At 35.3% G+C, this 21987-nt stretch overlaps 1 protein-coding gene across 31 annotated transcripts in view; it reads right to left on the bottom strand.

Moving 5' to 3' along the window:
* The window catches only part of NRXN1 (neurexin 1), a 1134169-nt gene that overhangs the window by 174395 nt on the left and 937787 nt on the right, over positions 1 to 21987 (bottom strand). The window lies entirely within an intron of this gene.

Raw genomic sequence — 21987 nt, 5'->3', positions numbered from 1 at the left:
AAGACATCTCTTTCATGGATAATTGATATTCCAAAAGGCACACTTTCAAGGGAATTGAGCTGCATTCTTCCCAGAGGTTGTCACAGAGAAGGTGCATAGCTGCCCGCACAAAGGACATACTTTCATGTCCTTTAACACAGCCCCTTTAATCCACTCTCCCCATTTCACAAGAAAAATGGGGCTCCAAATTCTTCCTTTTAATAACTGGTGAAATCAGAGCAATGATGTCTGTTTAGAGCCCATTAACACATGCTCACAATATAGGAAATAATTCTAAAGGGTATGGGGCATAGAGGCATTTAATGAGTGCAGTCCCTTAGTCAGTATTCACAAGCCATCAAATACTAAGAGCTTGAAAGTTATTCAATGTTTTTATTTTATTGATGATCAAACATCAACATTTTATTGATGATAACACAGGAAGGTACAAGACTTGTTCAAGGACACATAACTTAATAGAGATGAACTAGAACTAAAATTCAGTTCCTTTATTCTTAGATTATACCTAAGCTAAATTAAAGCAAAGATACCATTATCCAAAATTAACCCCCTCTTCAAATTATGCAAAACCACACTATGAATCATTCTAACTATAAAGTTGTTGCTGTTAACTTTAGAATTTCATAATAAAAGGTGGCAAAGAGAAACATGTGCTATGTCCTCTACCTCTGAGAAGCATTCTCTAACAGGACTGTCAACTCTACCATGAATTCTGCAGATTTTTAAAGCATGTGGATTTGCCCTTAATCAGTCGCACAGAATACCTGCGCTGTAGGCCCTTATCAGAACACATAACCTCAAACTGTCTGTGGTTCACCCTTCATCAAACCTCAGTTGAGAGAAATGATGTGGAGGAAGAAGGGTTTAAAGTACACACAGTCCATCCTTTCCTGTAGAAGTTTTAAATCAGAATGTTAGAAACCTGAAGATGTGGACCACATTCTCTTGACTCTTTGTGGGGTTCTCATCATTATTTGAACTAGACAGCAGGAGTATACTATCAGCTTACACTGAGAATCCTTATGGAAAATCTTTTACAAAATTGCATTAATCAAAGGAAAATAATTGAGGATGTTATTTTGCAGTATTGTTCATTATATCCTTCATGTAGAGATCCTAAAGATTTCTGTTGAGTTTTTCCCCTGGGTTCTTATTGTACTTAAAGATCTCTTTCTTATAAGTTAGCATGCTTACATTTTTTTTGTTTTGATTTGCTTTAGGCTTGATGGATGATTTAACTTTTTTAAAAATCACATTTTAACACTATATACATGTTTGCTAAATAAAGATAACTTATTATGTCTCTTAAATGAGATTCTTTAAAATTTTCCTGTAGAGTTATATCACATGTGTTAAAAATGTATGTAATAAATTACTGAAAATTTATTTTCAGTAATTACTGAAATGAGTAAAAAGTAATTCTACTACAATGAGAAAATAATGCAGGCTTACAGAAAGATCTGAGCTAAAACAGGTCTTTGAATAAAGTTTGCATTTTCATTTGACTTTTGCTGTTTGTTTATTAGCTGAATCAGTCTACACAATACTAAAATGTCTTACAATGTCATGTATTTGAAAGTAAGGGTCATGAGAAATATGGTGGAAATAATAAGTCCAGGGGAAAATATATGCTAAAGTCTCTGCAGCTATTAAAATTACCCAGCCAGAAGTGGTGGCACACATGTATAATCCCAGCACTTTGGGAGGCCAAGGTGAAGAGGACTGTTCAAGCCCAGGAGTTGGAGACCAGCCTGGGAAACATAGCAAGATCTCATCTTTACCATAAAAAAAAATGTTGGGCATGGTGGCACACACTTATATTCCCAACCACTTAGGAGGCTGAGGTGGGAAGATCACTTGAACCCAAGAGGTTGAGGCTGCAGTGAGCCATGACTGTGCACTGAACTCCTGCCTGGTTGACAGAGTAAGACCCTGTCTCAAAATAAATAAACAAATATTTAAAAAATTACCCTATCTACATGGACCCTGAGTTTCCTAACGACCAAACACATACATAGGGCTCTACTCATTTTATAAATACTAACTCTGGTATTCCTCATAACAGTTCCATGAAGGAGACGCTCTTTTATCTCCATTTTACAGATGAGAAAATTAAGGTACAGAATGATTAAGAAATTTGGCTAAAGTCACACAGCTGGAAAGAGAAAAGCTGTAGCTCAGATCCACACAGTCAGGCTCCAGAGTCTGGTCCTTAATCATTACACTAGGCTGAGTTTAGGACTGCTGTGCCATCCTATAGCTGTAGCTAGCAGATTTGGTAAATCTAGCTGTTTTTACTACCTGTTTTATCTCTCCTGCTAGAGTAGCATCACTAAGGGGCCTTGTATTATTCTTCGAAGTTAGCAGATATGTATCAATCAATGTATGCTTAAAATAATTTTGGAATAAATTGCAAGCAACTGATATGAGGATATAATCGAATATTAAAATGCTTCTTTTTGTTTCAGTTTCAGCTGAGATGTTAAGATGATAAGATAATAAGTCAAAAACAGATTACTGTTTCCATCTTACAAAATGAAGTTGAAAATTACTTAAGCCAGACTTGCAAAGGAGAACACTGAGAACTGCTTTTAGGGTTCTGAATTAATTACCTACTTCAATCCATCAAAATGCAGAATAAGGAACGAGGAGATTGACAATTAGAAGAGGATTTTTGGAGAGTTGAGATTTGATGTGATTTCCACATACCTGCAAGGTGGAAGCTTACTTTTCCCTATCTCAAGTGTAGGAGAAAGGGACATTAGTGGAACATCTCAGAAAATTTGACATGTGTCTTCTGGAACTTGGTCAGTGGCAGTGGTCAAGGTAGTGAGCAAACTAGCATTAGACTATGCCTGAGAAATCTTCAAGGGAAGAGACTGTGGCTGGCTGATGCCCAGTGGCCAAGGAAAGATATATTGATGTACCAGGAGCCACCTGTACATTAGGGTTTGTTAGGACAAAGGACACTTGTGTACCCTAGGTTAGTGTCCATGTAGAATTGTGTTGTACCCTGTTTAGCAGGGTTACTAAAGGAATTGGGCTGAGTAGTTAAGAAAACTCAGAAAAAAAGAAAAAAGAACTGGGAGTTACAGTGATAGATGACCAGAGGCTGAGGTGGGAATCCTAAATGACCATCTGAAGGAAGTGCATTTACTACCTTAATGGAATTGCAGGTAAAGAATTCTAATGATATGGTTAAGGTCTCTAAAGAACCAAATGCTTCCAAAAAGTGCCTCCTTAAGAACTTTAAGTAAAGGCTAAGCTCAACTAGATGGGTACAATAATATTAGCCAAGTAAGGTCATTTATGCCCTTTATGTTTTCTTTCTTCTCCTGCTTCATCCCTGGAGGATAAGAGAGGGAGAGGAAAAGTGAAAGTTGTGGAAAGAATCGTGTTCCTCCCAGTGCAAGCGGGGGCTCCACTGTGGCTGAAGCAAGGATAATGAAGAGGCTTTAACTGACTTCTATTATTACAGAGGAGTAAGCTGATATTACATTTTATGTCTAAAAGTGAATGGATGACCTTTTTACTATCCAAGAGGGAGCAAGCACTGTTGAGACTCCCTGTGGACTTCCCTGGTGGTTAGAAAGAAATATTTTTACATAACAAGTTTAAATTCTTGTTACACCATAGGAGGCAGTCCTTTCAACACAAGTATAGGAAGATATTTGTTACTCTAGAGTTGCCCATTGTTTTAGGGTCTCATCTATTATAGACCTGGTTCTTATCCAGGATAGATTGGAAAAAGTTCTTGAAGTTTCCTACTTGTTATGATAGGTAGGCCATAAGAGCCTATTTTCATCAGAGTATTAATTATTAACAAGGTCTAGATTCAGGGAATAGAAGCATTGCATTGCTAAAGCTGAAAAATGCACTGAACTCTAAAATAAGTCCCTTTAACTTATCCTTAAAACTTTCTGCAATATGAAATGCAAAATACTCATTTTCTAGGTGTAGAAATCTCCAGATTTCATAGGATTTGATTTTTTGCAACACAATAAAATAAACAATGTAGAAACAAGGAGCGTCTGTGATGCTTGCAGAACATTTGACTTTTAAATGATGCCCATCTCTTCTTGGATATGATCAGTTTTTGCCTCAACTTCAAATGTCTTTGACATCTCATAGATTTAAAATCTAGAGTTAGCTAGAGTGGAACTGAAAACTATCAAAGTAAAGGATCAAACAGGCCCAAACCTAATTCAGACATTATCTACTTCACCCCAAGTTGCATCAGGCTTTGAAAAACAATTTATTTATAAATGATCACCAAAGAGTTTTCCCTGAAAACAATAAATTTAAAATACACATAAAGCACAAAATACTAATATCAAGTATATTTATAGGACTGGTATTTACTATTTCTTTCAGAAACTATAGATATCCTTAAAACACAACCTTTTCATGTTTATAGGATAGCAAGTCACTTACATTATATAAACAATAAAACTTGCTAAACTTTCTTGCCAATGGATAATTACAATTTAAAAGAATTCATTTCAAACTCTTATTCTCTGGGATTAAATATGATTGTCTTGTCAAATTCTCATGAATATTACATTAGCAAAACCAGAAGTCATTTCACTGGACATGTACTGATCTCCCTGTACTGTATCTTCCTTGAAATAGATAACTGGCTCAAATCATAATTTCAAAAATCTATTATGAGAATATCAGTAATGAGGTATTTATAATTTAATGAAGTCTTTCCATGGATTCATTAAATAAACAGTGACAAAGGTAATTATTGATTTTTTTTAACAAAAGCTAATTTCTGAATAAAGATTATATTATTAAACCAAGTTAAAAGGAAACATCATGAAATATGACACTGGGAAGGTCCTTGAAGGTTCTAGCAAGTGGCAGCATAGTTTAATGCAGAGTCTAATTCCATATGAAATAACATATACACTTGATGGTTTTATGTTTTAACTAAGATGAATATTTAATGGTATAATCAATATCTTGGGCATACTTCAAGCAAGATGTTTGCATGTTACAGATGCAGATATAATATGTGCATATGAAATAGATAAAGCAGAATACACATAAGTAAAGATTTCAGTCTACATGTGACATACAGACATGTTACATAAGATTTTAGTGCACTGTTTCTCCACACCCCATTCTTGAACTGTTATATAGAAATGTTTGGCTCAACTATGCTCAGGAACAGAGACCAGTAACAAACAAAAATGTCTTTCTCTGTGTCTGTTTACTATACTCATAGAGAGGAGGACCAAACATTGTGAACAAGTGTGCAACTCAGGAGGGCATGTAGATTAGTAGGAGCCCTGTTTATGTTCTGTAAACTTCTGTCATGCACCATAGTACAGTCCAGTACTCCAGGGCCCCACTTTGGACAGAACTCAACAATGTCTTCAAATGCTCTGCATGCTTGTACTCATTTCAGAATACAGAAAGACTCCCATGGTCCAAATTTACATTGTTGATTGAAACCAGAGTTGGGTGAATGGAATGTTTTGCTTCTCCAGAGACTAATCCTCACCAGGGAGCAAAGGTTTTAAGGCATGAAGGGTAGTCTGGAGCCTATAGTCACAGTTGTTGGAGTATGCAACACTGCAGACAGTATCAGAGAGCCATCTGTTATCTCACCTAAAAACAAAAACACTCAGATAATTGCTAATTTAGCCCAAATACTTTTTTTTTTTTTTTTTTTTTGAGATGGAGTTTCACTCTTGTTGCCCAGGCTGGAGTGCAATGGTACGATCTCAGCTCTCTGCAACCTTTGCTTCCTGGGTTCAAGTGATTCTCCTGCCTCAGCCTCCAAAGTAGCTGTGATTACAGGTGCATGCCACCATGCGCAGCTAATACTGTATTTTTAGTACAGGCAGGTTCTTCATGTTGGTCAGGTTGGTCTCGAACTCCTGACCTCAGGTGATCCGCCCACCTCGGCCTCTTAAAGTGCTGGGATTACAGGCGTGAGCCACTGCCCCCAGCCACCCAAATACATTTCTAAGTGAATTACTTAGAGGCCCTCTTGGCCGGTAGAGACTCTCTTTACCAATCTAGATGGCCTATAATGGTAAGAAGTGATTTTAATCCAGTTGTTTTAACCTGGCACTGAGATATACATGCCATCCTCTCACCCCCAAAAAGCAATACCACCACATCAAAAATAAGAAGCTCCTGCTGCCCTGTCTCCTATTTTCTCCGTTATATAGTATCTGTTTAAAATTCATTCAGGTAACTGATAAAAAGTATATAACATGCACCCAGCATTTTGCTCCTACTGGGAGGAGAATAAAAACAGATAAAGTCTGTTGTCTGTTTTCTGCTCCTGGGGAAACCTTCAATCAAATTGGGAAGGTAAATCATGCATGCAAATACTCATACCCAAAAAGAGTTGAGGGAGTGGCGGTGAGAAGCACAGGTACATTAGGGGAAGCATCTGAAGGATCTCAGGAAGCCTCAAACTGCCATGGGAGCAAACCAGCGTTTGGACAGTCCTAACACTACCAGCAGGTTTCAATGCAACACCCAGGGATATAGAAGTTACGTTCTCTCTATCTTCTATCTCTCCTTTCAGGTCCCACATACCAGACTACTCACTATGTGCCAGGCATTGAGCTCTATACATTTATCTCCTCTAAAACTCCCAGCAGACCTGAAAGGTAAGTGCCATTGTCTCTATCTTCTTAGAAACTTTAATCTTGCTGAAATCACACAGCTAGTAAGTATGGGTACTGAAATCTGACCAAGTTGGTGGGGCATTCTAAAACTGAATAACGTCAGTTGTGTCAGCGTGCCAGGAAAATGTCTTGAAACTAAGGCATCCTTAGAGGACTGAGTCAAGAGGAGGGTTACTACAGGGTGCATGGTTTTGTTTGTTTGTTTTCTGGTTTTAGTTTTTTGTGTTGTTGTTGCTGTTGTTGTTGGCTAGTTACATTTTGTAGCACTACACAATAAGGAACCAGAAGTGGGCAAGATATATGGGCAATACCACCTCAGAAACATCTCATTTAGGAGTAATACATTTTTTTAAAAAATAGCCTTTTCATTTCCCCATCAAATCTTCATTAAGGATAATGTATCTTTTCTAATATGTCTCCACCCTACAGGATGCTGTAGCTCCTTCAATGAGACTATATCCTGGCAGTGATATTAACTTCCTGGAGGCATAAATTCATCTCTTGGTCCTAAGAATGTCTAATAAAATTTTGTAAGCCTGTGCCAGACCTCCTCCACACACTGCCTTAGGTGTTAGTTTTTATGTGCCCATTTCAACTTCTCAAACATATTTAAAACAACTTTAGGGTAGGAAAAAAGACTGGTGTATAACTCATTGTATCCTTCACAGCACTTCCCAGAATACTTTTACTTTTGCAAATTTCCAATATTCTTTCACATCTGATTTTTTAAAATTGAGATATAATTCAGATATCATAACATTTGCCCTTTTAAAGTATATGGTTCAGTGGTTCTAGTATATATTCACAAGGTTGTGCAACCATCACCATTATTTAATTTCAGAACATCTGCATCATGCTCCAATTTTCTTTTGATGAGATAATGCATACAAAGTTCTTAGCACACGTAATGGTTACACAGTTCCTGTGAGCTATTAACATTATTATTATTAATACAATTATTATCATTATCCTCCCCTTTGAAAAACAATGTTTAGCTTCACTGTAGTTTGATGAAAGTTAATTAAAATATTGCTTGAATTATATAGACATTTCAGTTTTGCTATTAGACACATTTTTAATCTTTACAACTTGTGAAGCAGGGTATCTATTTTGTAAATGGGGAAGCTAAAGCTCAGAAAGGCTGAGACTTGACCAAAGTCAGAGCATCTATCTATGACTTGGATCAAGAGAAGATATTCTAAAATCTAGCTGTGCTCAACTGTAAGATAAGTGGTTCTCCCATTGATTATGCTAAGGCAGAGCATCCTTGATTAGACAACATTCATGTCCACTCCCATCTCAATATTATGGTTCTAGGGAAATCCTAAATGTAAGGTAAAGCAGTCCTCACAGAAAAAACTTAGAAAGATATTACTAGTTGAGTTTTTTGAAACACATTGAAGGTGCCTACGTTTGAATTTGAGTCTCTCTTAGATTTCCTTCAAAATTTAAAAAATAAACTCTAAGATTTTATTATGTTTTTAAATCAGGGATTCTCCAAATTAGGAAGAGAAAGAGGACTTTGCATTAGGTTGAAGTATCAGTAATCTGTGAAGCCTTTTGTGAACTATGTATGTTCCTTCCCAAGAAAGTAGAACCTCTGATGGAAGGGCTTGTCATTGTTGGGAAGAGCCCTTGCCTTATTAGGTATGTAGGATTTCGTGGTGGTAAAGTGAGAAAAAGGACGGACAGATCTTGAGCTCCAGTGATAACATCAAAATACTTCAGTGCTTCTATTTCCTCATTGTCTCTCCTTAGACGAAACCAAATCAAAAATCAAAACAATGTCAAGATGAATTTAGTCCACTAAGTGATGGGCTGCTGGATCTTTGAATGGGGTAATAACCTTGATATTGGTATTTTAAGATATTCTCCATTTTGTTTCACGAAATGAGCCAATACTGGATTATTCTTTACGTAGTATTTGAGAAGACATTCTCAAACCATTATGAAGTCCTCCAGTGTGACTATGGGTACAGACATATCAGCAAGCCTTTTCGTGGTACTTCCCCTGGTTCCAAATAGCATATGCTTGCATGATATCACAATAGCTGTAGAATAAAATAAAGTTACCTTAGCCTCTTGTGAATCAGAGCCATCTCATTGAGATAATTAATTCTATATCTCCATCCGCTGAGACAACAACTACTATGAAGTTGAAATAGTTGCCTTTAAATGTGTCCTTATGTGTAAAGAATGTCTTTTATTATTTTTCTCCATGAATAATCAATGAGCAGAAATCAAACAGAACAAGAAATAGGCATTGACTTGGTGGCCTATGCAACCTTCTTAATTTTTCACAGGTAATACTTTCCATTTAGATAGTTAGCCTGGTGGTCTGGCATCATAACAAATTTTTTAGGTTGCTGCATGAAAATCTCAGGACCACACTGGCTTAAGTTAAGCTTTTTCCAAAGTGCTGTGAGCTGATCAGATGCGGATTACTTGTTTTTGTTCATTTTTTTATATTTAAAAATTATTGTTGCTTTAAAGACCCTTGTTGGAGTGTTAAATTACTTTTTCTTGTACAGTCACATTGTATAGTAATTCAGGAAACTATGTGCAATAAACATTGTGTTTCAGGTGCTGATTAAAACCATAATCTTTGTTTTTTCTGCATCTGCCTGAATCCTTGTCTTTGGGCCATTGCACTCTTTGATATTACCTCCACCAGGAACTGAACCGGAAAGGAACATTCAATCAATTCTGCTAATTGTCGACATTTTTTATGTAAAAAGGTTTTCCTATAAAAGAGCTTTGGGATTATTTGTGGATTTCATTTACTTGTTATATCCTAGGATCATCATTTTCCAGGAGAGCTGACTATATAATTACAATCTAACTCTAATGCTCCAAATTTCCATAGCACAAATCCCAACATTTTTCAGACAAATAGACAGAACATCCTTGGATTGTAATTTTAGTCCTCTGCATGGCAAATGTAACCTTAGTAACTCGGTTATAGGTAAAACAAAATGAACCTTTGTATTTAAAACAGTCCTTAAAAGATGTGAAAACATATCAAGAGATTAATGTAAGTTTTTTTCAGTGCTTCCATTGGTATAAGCTATAAGCTACGTACAGTAAACTGGGAATGGAAAGATCAGTTTGGAAGCAATATTATTTTTTTAATTATTTTTGTGAATCACGATTTGCAACCTAAAAATAAGAGTGAGGAAATGTTTTCAAGTGTGTTTGATGGACTGACTTTCTAATGATGCTATGTTAGTTTTCGTAAGCCTCAAGTAGAGCGCTACCTTGAAATGCATCCCAAGAGAAAAGCTGACAGTGCTACCTTTTGCCTTTTCATTTTCTCTTTCTTACTGACTTCTAGTCCAGGACTAGCTGTCTGACATCCTTAGGAAAAAAATGTGTGCATATGGGCATAGAAATGCATTTACCAATGAATATTTTCTAAAGAATCAGCAAGGCTCTATTATCCCTGAAGTGATAAGTAATAATTCCTGTAGCCATCAAAAATAAATCTACGTTCATGTGTGTGATTTTTGTCACAACAGAGGAGAATATGGAATTTCTAAGGCTGAAATTCCTGATGATTATAACTTTTTTCATCTTCACAAAACAGTAATACCACCACAAAAATGAAGTAATGCAGAAAAATATTTATCAAATATCTTTTAGCTGCAGTGAATTTTGTAAAACACCATACCACTCATCCCATGACTCAAAACTGATAGAATGTATGTTGTTGGTTGTATTTATATACATCTATTTTCCTCAATTGCATGGTTTTCTGGCATAAATGACACTAAATTTTTGGAACTACCATAACACATGAAGTTTAGTATTCACCAATATTTATGTACTTATTCAAAAACCACAGACTTTTTACTATACTCCTGGCACTCTGTTAAGTTCTGGATAAATATGGTTAACAAACCAGATGGTGCTACTGTCATTATGAAGCTTAAGTCTCACATTATTTGTTATACATTAAAACTTATTGTAGCATATACAGCATGTTAATTTTCAAGAAGGCAAAGAGTAAGGATATCATGAGAGGAACTGAATAATTAAGCAAAGCCTCCTTGAGAAGCTGAAGATGAGAAGAAATCAATAATGAACATTTAGCATTTTCCAGGAAGAGAAAACAGCACGTGCACATAGACCAGGAAGGGATTTTACAAAGACAGATCCTTTTATGAACAAATGCAGATACAGATATAATATGTGGACTCTTTATAGATATTAACATGTGCAAATTATATATGAACATGTACAGATATTATTCAAAATATTTGTATATGATATAAAACTAGCTTATGGAATAATGCATAACGAAAGTAAAATATATTATTTGCACAAATAGAGCAATTGAAAAATAGATGGTGAAGCACATTCTAAAAATTTTCCAATCAGAGAACAGAAAATTGTTGAATATATGTAGAACCTAACAGTATGCAACTTGACATTCATCTAATTGTTTATTCCTAAGTGTCATTCATCAATGTGCTTTATGAAATGCAATATATAAAAGACTTCCTGAATCAACAGGGACTCACATATTTTTCAAAAGTCACTTACTTCTACAATGTCAAAAAAGATTCATCATTCTGTGCTTATATTTCTAAATTAATGTAACATGTTTAGTTTCTTTGTGTGGTGGAATGTCTTGTTAACTTATTTCTCCAGAGAGCCCTTTTATCTCAAGATGTAGTAAAGAGTTACCCATAAAATTTCTGCCTTAAAAGTGCTGTTCAAAATCACTTGACTAGTTTTTCAAGAACCCTCCTCAAATTAGTAGAAGAATGCAAAGTTTTCACCCTTGACCTTTTCACCTTCCTGTTCACTCAGAAGAGCAGATGAACAGGGTTCAATGCCTGTGTCCCAAAATGCAGTCTTCCAGGCAGTCAACCCATCACTTCAAATGAGAGGAAGGATTCTTTATCCAATTCTACTTTCAGAAAAATTTTAAACAAATGAAGTTAAAAGAGCATTTCCCCTGAAATTTGGCCAGGAATTTTGAAGCCAAAAACACACAAAGTGTTCAAATTCAAATAACTCATGGACATTTTGAACTTGAGATAAAAGTTCATTTGTAACTTCTCCAGAGCAGTAACCACTGGAGGCTCTTTGAGGTCATTCCTTCCCATTGTTCACCTGGAAGAGCAAGAGAATATTTGGAAGAGACTTGTGGATGTTTAGCTCAGTAAAGACAATGCAAGGAATAAATACCTGGAGGAATGTCAACTTAGCAGCCATTGACCGAACAAACAAACAAACAAACAAACAAACAAACACACTTTCTCTCTCTCTTTCTTACTGCTCCATCACACTGGCTTTTCATTTCCATAAATGTCTCATGTTTTGACCCATCTCAGGCCCATTGCAGTTCCTTCTGCCTGGTTAGCTGTTTCCTTGCTTTCCCCATCCCAAAATAATTGATATCCTATATTGTTTGGAGATAATAACTTTGAGAACTTAAGGATAGGTTTGGGCATTGAATCTCCTGAATAAGGGACAGTGTTTGTGAAATATCATTTAGTGAAGCAAAAACTCATTAGTGGTCATCTACTGGAGTACAAAAGACATCTACTTAAAAGTCTGAGCTGACAATAGTCAAAAAGCAAGAGACATACCGGGAGGCCATGTCTCTTCTGATTAGCAGAATTATTTGGTGGACTCTGATTATTTCTGATAAATCTTTAAGTATTAAATATCACAGCAAGATTAATATACTGTTGTGATCTTGCATTCAATTTATACACTTCCCCTGCCAAACATGTCCACTCTTTTAAAATAAACATGAACTAAACCTAATAGAGAAGGTAAAAATTCACTGAGAGATTAATCACAAACATCATTCTAAGGCCAAGTAGAAACCATACCTAACTTATTCAGTGTTTGGTAATACCAGTGTCAGAGCTCTGAAATGAGCATGGATATTCCAGAAGGGCAGGATTTGGCAGCAGATACATGATGAGGATAATGACAATGATTTTGCCATGTATCAGGCACTCCTTCTAAGCACTTTACAGGCAATATTACATATGAATATGTATGATTATTTTCATTTAAATCATGAGTAAGCTGAGCCTCAAAAGCTTGTCCTAAATCACATGGCTAATAAGTATCAGAGCTGTGATTTTTCAAACAGTCCAATTCTGGATTTTGTGTGCTAAACTATACCATTGCTCCTCTGAGGAAGTCCAACATGCTTACAAGAGGTTGCAGTTTGTTTAAGCTGTGATCTTAGTAAGCCCTCTTTGAAAAAGAGAGATACTAACATCCTCACTATTGTATATACCAAGTAAAATATCAAGTACTTTTCAGACCTCCACTCCTTTAATTCTCACAATAACTCAATTTGCCAGCCTAACAATCTCCATGTTGAGGATGTTTAAAACTCAAAGCAAGTAGGTACTTTTCTGAAGTCACATAGCTAAAACATCAATCTAGTTACATTCAATCTAGGTCTATCTGGTTCCAAACTAAGAGCTTTCAACCACGTCATGCTACTCCTTCTGTAGAGTCTTCAAGATCCCATGGAAGCAGTAGGGGCCAGATGAGAGTATCCTGGGGTTCTAGACACTTACCATTTTAGGAGGTTTGTATACTGACAAGTTTTCCAAGATGGGGGTGGACAGACACAGCAATTCCTCTTTCACGGGCATTAAATTAGTCCAGTTGTTTAGAACTGCTAGTAAGTGAAATACTAATCTCCATTAGGGCCAGAGCAGACTTTGCTAAACTTCAAGAGCCAGAAATGGAAGTACTATCTTTTAGGTTGAATTGAGATTCTGGAGTGTCAGCCTATTTTCAGAGTCTGTAAGAGAGGAACACTCAGAGAAATAGCCAGTGTCTTTCCTCTACCCCACCCCCTCCCACCTTGTTTACATCCCGTTTTTCTCTAGTATGTTTTTTGTTTATAGCTAACAGATTTATTTAAATCATATTTAGCAATGCTTGCTGTTTTGAAAGATGTGCCTCAAGCTTCCAATCAAATCCAAAAGAATACATAATCATCAAAACAAGGTTAGTCATGATGTTTTCTACTAAATAACATTTGTGACTAAAATAGGCAAGGAAATGAGAGATTCAGTTGTAGTTTCCCAAAGGTAATAAACCTAATATTTAGAAAGAAATAGTAATAACTTACCAACAGCTCCGGTGTTCCATGTGTCACGATCAATAATCAAGTAAATATAGATCTGAATTTTGTAGCTACTTTGATTGTATCAAAAAAACCATTGCATAGTACTATTACATACATCTTTTATATGGTTTAGAAGAACCATATAAACTATCATTAACTATTCCTTTTATCATAATAATAAAAATAATAGGTAGAGTTCCTGATATATAAAATATGAATTAATCCATTAGAAGTAATTTTCTATTATAATTTTTCAACTTTCTTAGTCAATTTCAAATTATGATTAGAAATGTTAATGTTAATCTTGTTTCTCTCCCATTTAACCCCTCTCTTAAAAATATAATGACAACTTCTTAGACCCTTTTCTACTCTCTTTCCATGTATATTTCAAGTTTTCTACTTATAATTTGTAATTATTTAAATTGTTTTATTTTTATCTTAGTTATTTGAAATCAACCTATACAGTATTACCATCTTTTCTTTCTCCCTAAACTTATAAGCATTGGTTTAGCATTTAATGATAACTTTTAATTTGTGATGATTCTATACAAGATGCTGCCCCAGAATGACAGTTTTATGAATGCTTAATGCAAGGAATCATAAAGCTTATACCAGTGCTGCCCTGAAAAATTAACCAAAAAAACCCCAAAACTCTTTCTCCTTAATCAAATAATACGTTTTGATGTGAACAAAAGAGAGAAGAACATTTAATATCAGCTTTGGTTGCACTGCAATTAGCAATTAACAAGTAATAACCTATGATTAGTTCACAAAATCCAACAATTACACTTAATGAGAGGTGACTAAGAGATGTGGGAAACATTTAAGTTAGGGCCAAGATGAACAAATGTGAACCTAGCACAATTTGGTTTGGTAACATTAAGCTTTTGATAAGCTTTCCTAGTCAAAATTAAATTATTCCATATTCCTTTGAAGTAATTATAATACAATTTTCTACTTTAATTCTATCAGCTGTCTAAAACTTTGCGATCACAATTTATTTTATGTAAAAAACCCTGGAAGTTACGAGTTTTCAAGAAAGATGTATAAACTTAATCTTTCAATGTATCTCATAAATTTAAATGCATGCTTAGTATTTTTAATGGATTGTTTACTCCTCATTTAGCTTAAACATCATAATGTTTCCAATCTGTTACAAGAGCTAAGCCATTTCAATGCTTTTTGAACAAGCTACTCTGTTGACATTGGTACAGACCACCAAAATGCACTGATTATGGAAGATATATGGTTAATGCATACAATATCTGAGCATTGATAGAGCATCAAGGCAAAAGCATTCAATACTCAAGTTCTCCAAATAAATACACAAAAAAGAGAACTTGATGACCACCTAAAATAAACTTTCAACATGGAAAGGTGAGCCTTGCACCATTCCACATACAGATTAGCTGAACATTTCAAAGCTAGTGTTGAATTTATCTATTTCTGAGCATATCTTACTTTTAACCCAACTTATTCTTTGAAAGAACATGCGTTACTTTTGATACTGTAAAAAAAAAAAAAAAAAAGACCCTTTTCATGCTCTTGCTTGCTAAAACTCTCCTAGAACTTTCAATGACATCATATTGCCTCTCAGACTATTCAACTGGAAATTGTATCAGGTAAACTCTCATTCATTATTGCACTAGCCATCTTTTCAATTTTTAAAGAGATTATTAGGGACGGACTATTTAAAATTATTACTATTCTTCCACTTCTTACTATTTTTAGGTTTACTCTCCTATCACAATTATTGTCACATGCTACATTCCAGACTCTGTGTGTGTGTGTGTGTATATATATATCTGTGTGTGTGTGTGTGTATATATATATATATACATTAACCCATGTACTACAACAGAAATGTGATGCATCGATTTTGTAAGGAAAAAAAAAAAACTACCAAGCTATGTAGCTGGTTATATTCACACACTGTTACAGAGCTGAAACTGATTAACTAGGCAGTTAATAAAACTATTACAACAATAATTGCAGAAATTACTAATGTAAAATGTCTTGGCCTAGATAGTTTATGTCCCACTTAATAATAATGTAGACAGTAATACTAATAAGTTCTAATTATCAATGACCATTTCCTATGTTTCCAGTTAAGTCTTTTAAATATACCTCTGAACAGTATTTGGCTCATAATGGTCACAAAACAAGCATTTTCTAAATCTTGACTAAATTCTCATATTAACTCTATGTGAGGCAGATGCTATTATTACCTTCACTTAATAGGTAAGGAAACTGATTCATAAAAATGTCACTTGGCCACAGTCACTCCACTAACATTTGAAGGATCAGGATTTGAATCCAGATCTGTCTATCTCCAAAGTATGTGTTCTTAACCACTACTGTTTAATGTTGCCTTTGGAAAAATATCCAAGATATAGATAATTACCAGTAATGAAATTGGTTTCAGAATATAGAAAAGTATAACTCCCCTCTAACTTCATAAAATTAAAACAAAATTCCAATACCTCCTAAATGTATAAAATTAGAACTTCCTTATACAAAAGTCAATTAAATGTAGCACACACACAGAAATCCATCGACCAATGTATATTTTAATCATAACTCACTATAATAAAGATGGCTGCTGCATATATTGCCATTTACCATGAGTCAGTCCTTTTGTGGTGCTTATATAATAACCGATTTTAGCTTTACAACTCTGAGATAACCATTATTAAGATCATTTTACGGCCGCACGCGGTGGCTCATGCCTGTAATCCCAGCACTCTGGGAGGCCCAGGCGGGCAGATCACGAGGTCAGGAGATGGAGAGCACAGGGAAACCCTGTCTCTACCAAAAAATACAAAAAATCAGCCAGGTGTGGTGGCGGGCGCCTGTAGTCCCAGCTACTCGGGAGGCTGAGACAGGAGAATGGCGTGAACCCGGGAAGCGGAGCTTGCAGTGAGCCAAGATCGCACCACTGCACTCCAGCCTGGGCGACAGAGCAAGACTCCGCCTCAAAAAACAAAATAAAATAAAATAAAATAAAATAAAATAAAATAATCTTTTTACAGAGAAAAACAGTGGCACAAATTTGCACAGTCACTGTGTTAACCTAAGGACTCAAACTTGGTCCTTTTTTACTTCAGATGCCACATAAAGCCAGATAAGGCATATCTCAAAAACTCTGAGATGTTTCAAAATTGAGAAATCTATTAACATGCATCATTAGGACAAATGAGAAAAAAGCAAAATACAATATATTAAGATAGATTCTATAAAGGTATTTGTTAAGTTCACTATGCATTCTTGAGATCTTTTAAAAAATCACTTAGTAAACTATAACAATCCCTCCCATGATAAACCTGTTTCTACCTCAAGTCAACTGCCAACATCATGCTTAACACTGAAAGCATTTCCAATAAAGAAAGTTTTACATTGTCACCAATACGTCTTAGCATTGATTTCGACATGTCAATCAATGCAATATGACAGGAAATAAAAATAACAGTTTAAATTATTGATAGAGAAGAAAACAAAAACACACTACTTGCTGTAAACTGAAACCACACTGTTGGATGCAAAAATGGCCATTTAAAATAAAATTAAAGAGCTAGCCTTCAGAAAGCCATTCTACAAATGGGGTAAAGATAAAATGCATACATTCTCATAAAGAGTAGCAAAGATACTGAGCAAAATGTTTTGGAATAAAGAATTAAAATATGAGTTTAACAAAACCATACACTTTCTTGGCAAGTGTTTCTAAATATAGACTCTGTGTGATGGATACATTAAGAATTATTATGTTATTTTCTTTGTGTTAGAAAATGTCCATATTGGAAAGAATGAACAATTGTAGTCTGAGAAACAAGAGTACTGCAATTTTTGTCTCTAACTATATTTGTAATCTTGAACAAATTACATAACTCCTCTCTCTTGCTTTAGTTTCCTCATTTAGTTCATCTTTTTCTAGATCACGCTTTCTGGTTCTGTAATTCTATTTTATTTTCAGTTGCCTTCTCAATTTTCTATATTTTAAAATATTTTAATTCATAATGGTTCAATTTGTGATAATCACTGCTGAGCCACAAATTGAAAATTTAGTCAAAAAAAAAAGCACAAAAATGGCATTGCTATGACTTTAAAATAGCATACTCTTCCTGTCTTTTTTGAGCTCTAAAATTGTTTCTTTATCTAGTTTCTGGGGTTCTCTCGGGTTTATTGTACTATTAGACACTGACACGTTTTAAAGGAAACTTAAAAAAAAAGAGAAACAAATGAAAAGAAAAAGAAAACAACCAAATCTGGCTTGTTCTGGGATGTTGAGATGTCTTGACAGCAATTACTTCAGTAGAGACTGGTGAATACCCTATTTTCACAGCTGATGTTTTCCTTCAAAATTGTAGCTACCTTCACTTTGGTTGAGGCCAGGGGACTATATTTAGATAGTATAAATGTATTCAGAGAGCAATCTTTCATGTTTATTTGTAGAGTGGGTTTATTTTTATTTATTGATGTCACACAAAATGTTTCTTCGGTTTCTGCTGTATATAACGTATCAAAAAATAAAGACGGTCTAGAACGCAAAGTAGGAATACATTCTTTGTGATTATATTGACAATGGTTTCGATTTATATGCAGTTATATTTCCATAATGTTGAAATTGTTAACACAAGTCTATGTTTACTATGTAACAGGAAACTTTATTATGCATAATAGAGATGGCATGGGAATAAGGGAGTCTCTTATCCTTTCTGTCAACCTAAGGCCAATGTGTAATGCAAGAAACAAGTAAGACACAGGGAAAAGCAATGGTCATCACCAAGAGAACATCAGTTATCCCTCACTCCTCACTTAGAAATAAAGAATGTTGAGAAAGCAAAGCATTAGTTTATACAACCTTCAAAATAAAAAATAATTTCAAGTCAAATTCTTTTTCCAACTTTATATGTGAGGTGTGTGTGTGTATGTGTGTGCAGATTAATAAGTCCTAGACAATAAAAAATTGATAGCACATAAATGGAGGGGCCAATTCTAGCACTTCTTTTTCTCTTTTTTCTCCATTATTGGATAATAGTGGTTATCAAATATAATTCAACAACAGAGCTGAGTAAGTATTTTCCCCCGGGTTTTAATTTAGACTACACAACATGTATTTCAGTCCTTCGTATTACTAGTTATCAAATTTTTCTATTGTTCCCCTATTGAAAGTTTGAGAATGCCCATAAACTGAGTTTCCTTTTAGAAAAATCAGATAATGTCAACGTCCTTTGCATCTCATTTCTTTTTCTGCAGACTTATGACTTAATCCTCATTAGTTATAATACTTTATTTTCATCTTTTTGATTTGATTACTTAAAACTTTAAGTTGCAAATGGGTTCATTTTGGACATGATAAACAGGAAATTTTAAGATTTCTTTTGGCCCATTATTTTGGATTGTCCCATGATACACTGGGGGCAACTAGTGAAAGAAATGATAATTTGCCAATGACTCTTGAAATACTGAATAGTAAAAAAACAAAAATCTTAGAATTGGAAAGTGATCTTAGGCCCAAACTCTCACGTGATACAGAAGCCCTTCTAAAAATATCTCTGACAAAGGGTCACTTAAGTTCAACTTGAAACGTGCCAATGATGTTACTAGTTGTCAAAGCAGCCTTTTCATTATTACAATCCTTTTGAATTGAAAGTTACTCTCCTGGGGATGGTGGGTCACTCCTGTAATCCCAGCATTTTTGGAGGTTGAGGCAGGCAGATCACTTGAAGTCAGGAGTTTGAGACTGCCTGGCCAACATGGTGAAACCCCTTCTCTACTAGAAATACAAAAATTAGCAGGGCCTGGTGGTATGCACCTGTAATTCCAGCTACTCTGGGGACTGAGGCAGGAGAACAGCTTTAGCCTGTGAGGCAGAGGTTGCAGTGAGCCAAGAAAGGCCCAGTGAATTCCACCTGGGTGACAGAGTGAGACTCTGTCTCAAAAAAAAAAAAAAAGTTACTCTCCTGGGTCTGCACTATGGATCATCTCAGTGTAATCTGCACCCTTTTCCCAAATGACAGTACTTTGAATATTTAAAAACAGTTATCGGGCTACATTTTCCCCATAGTTAGCCCAAGTTTTCTGCTGGAAAAATCACCTTCCATTATTTAACTATCAATCCTTAATGTTTTTATAACCATTCACCTTTCAGCTATCTAGTTTGTTAATCAGCTTAGATGCTGATGGACCTTAGCACAATATACTAACTTCAATGCGACATGTAAGATGGGTACCAAACACTAAGATATAAAATGGTTACTAAACAGTGTAATATGTTTCTTAATTAGGGCACCATTTCTCCATCAAAATTGTCTGAGTTTTTTTTTTTTTTTCTCCTTTAATAGCTGCCTTCACTAGTTGCTGATCTCAGCTTTTAGCAAACTAAAATTCTCAGACCTTTACACATTGTGCATTAGCTAGATATCTCCCTGTACTTATTCTTGTGGATTTGAAAATGCAATTATAGGACTTTAACCACCCCCTCCAGTTTTCCCATCTGTGTTGCCTTTGCTTAAACCTTTTTCTTCATCCAAAATACTCCTACCTCTGCTGTGCAAATACTTTCTTTATCTTGGACTTCAACTTCCTTGGGTCCATATTACCCCTGCTACTGTATCACTCTGCTTAATGGAGAAGATGAAATTTACATAAGAGGCAAACAATCCAGATTTCTCTCTTCATCTATCATTACACCATCTTACTGAAGCTGGTCCCTTCCTTGTTCAGCCTTCTCCAGTAGCCAGAAACAAACCCGTGTTACACAAGACCGCTTGTTCCGACTTTAGTCTTGATGAGTCCACATTTATTGGCTCAGAGCATTCTCACTCACTCTCACTCAAATTATTTTTGGTTTTGCAGGCATCCTTTGAAATACACTTTTAAAATATTTTGAGTTGTGACCTGTTAGATGGAGACAGGATTCCGTGAGGGTGCAAGGGCTGTGTCATGGCTTTGGTATGCAGTGTAGGACTCAGAGTAAAATGTGTCTGGGGGTGTGTCCCAGGCCCATGTGGGACAAGCTACTGTTCCCTTTACTAAAATTCAGCATAAAATTCATACCTGCCTCAGAGGTCAAGCAAGAATTACATAAGATTTTTAAAAATAAAATGTTTAAAATAGTATCTTTATCAAATTAAGTACTCGATAAATATAATCTATTAATATATTAATTATACTATTTTAGATATAAAATGATCACCAAAAGAAATCAGAAAATGACAAACTCTTTGTTTTTTGGAACACAAGACTTCTGGTGCCTATGTCATTTCTGTTGCCAGTATTTGGAATGTGCCTCCCCTCTCATTGCTCATTATCTCCAAATATCCAAACCCTACCTTCCCTTTGACACCAAGTCCAAATGTGACCTCTTCTTCTGAAGCCCTCATTACCCTTAGAATTGACTCCTGCCTGCTCAGTGAGGATCTTAAAGGCATGGCATTTTTGCAACACATCCTTCAATCCCCATCATCTAGCATAAACCTGGATCACAGTAGATACTTAATAAATGTCTGTTATATGAATCAACGACTTCCTTTCCCCAGCCATCATTAATTTCTTCCTCTCCTGATTTTATATATCTTTACTGCATATAAATATTTACCACACATAATAATTATTTGTGCATATGTCTCTTCTGCCTTGCAGGACTATAAAGCTTTTTGAGCACATCTATGTCAAATTGACCTCCGGCTACCCTACAATTCCTTAACACATACTAGACACTAAAAAATAGTTTTGAATGAATTAATACCTGCTTTTCTCTATTGCTACAGTATTTTTTGTCCACAGAAGTTTTGTAATCTGTACCAGGGAAATGATTAAACATAACTTGCTTTTGTAGGGAAAGGATTAACCATAAATTGGCTTTTTCTGAGACATCTGTTCCATAATCTAATGACCAACACTATTTATACAGTTGATCTACCTATAACCCCCTCAACTGTGAAAAGCCTATGGAAAATATATGCCCAATTCCAGAGGAGGAATATTTTAGCTATCCTTTTGTGACTCCCTTTATCCTTGATGCTCACATATAATCCACCTTAAAAGGCTACAGAGTGAGGCAGAAGGAGGATCACATAATTTGTATGAGATCTTGCCTGACACCACTAGATTTGGGCCCTCCTATGGAACTCCTAAGTTTCAGATATTATTATATTGAAATGACTTCTATTGAACACTAATCATTCAATGGTCAGTTAATTTTTACTGAGTATC

The sequence above is a fragment of the Macaca fascicularis genome, chromosome 13, assembly GCF_037993035.2.
Source record: "Macaca fascicularis isolate 582-1 chromosome 13, T2T-MFA8v1.1".
In the NCBI taxonomy this organism is placed as follows: domain Eukaryota; kingdom Metazoa; phylum Chordata; class Mammalia; order Primates; family Cercopithecidae; genus Macaca; species Macaca fascicularis.
This window is presented reverse-complemented; position numbering and strand designations above follow the sequence as displayed.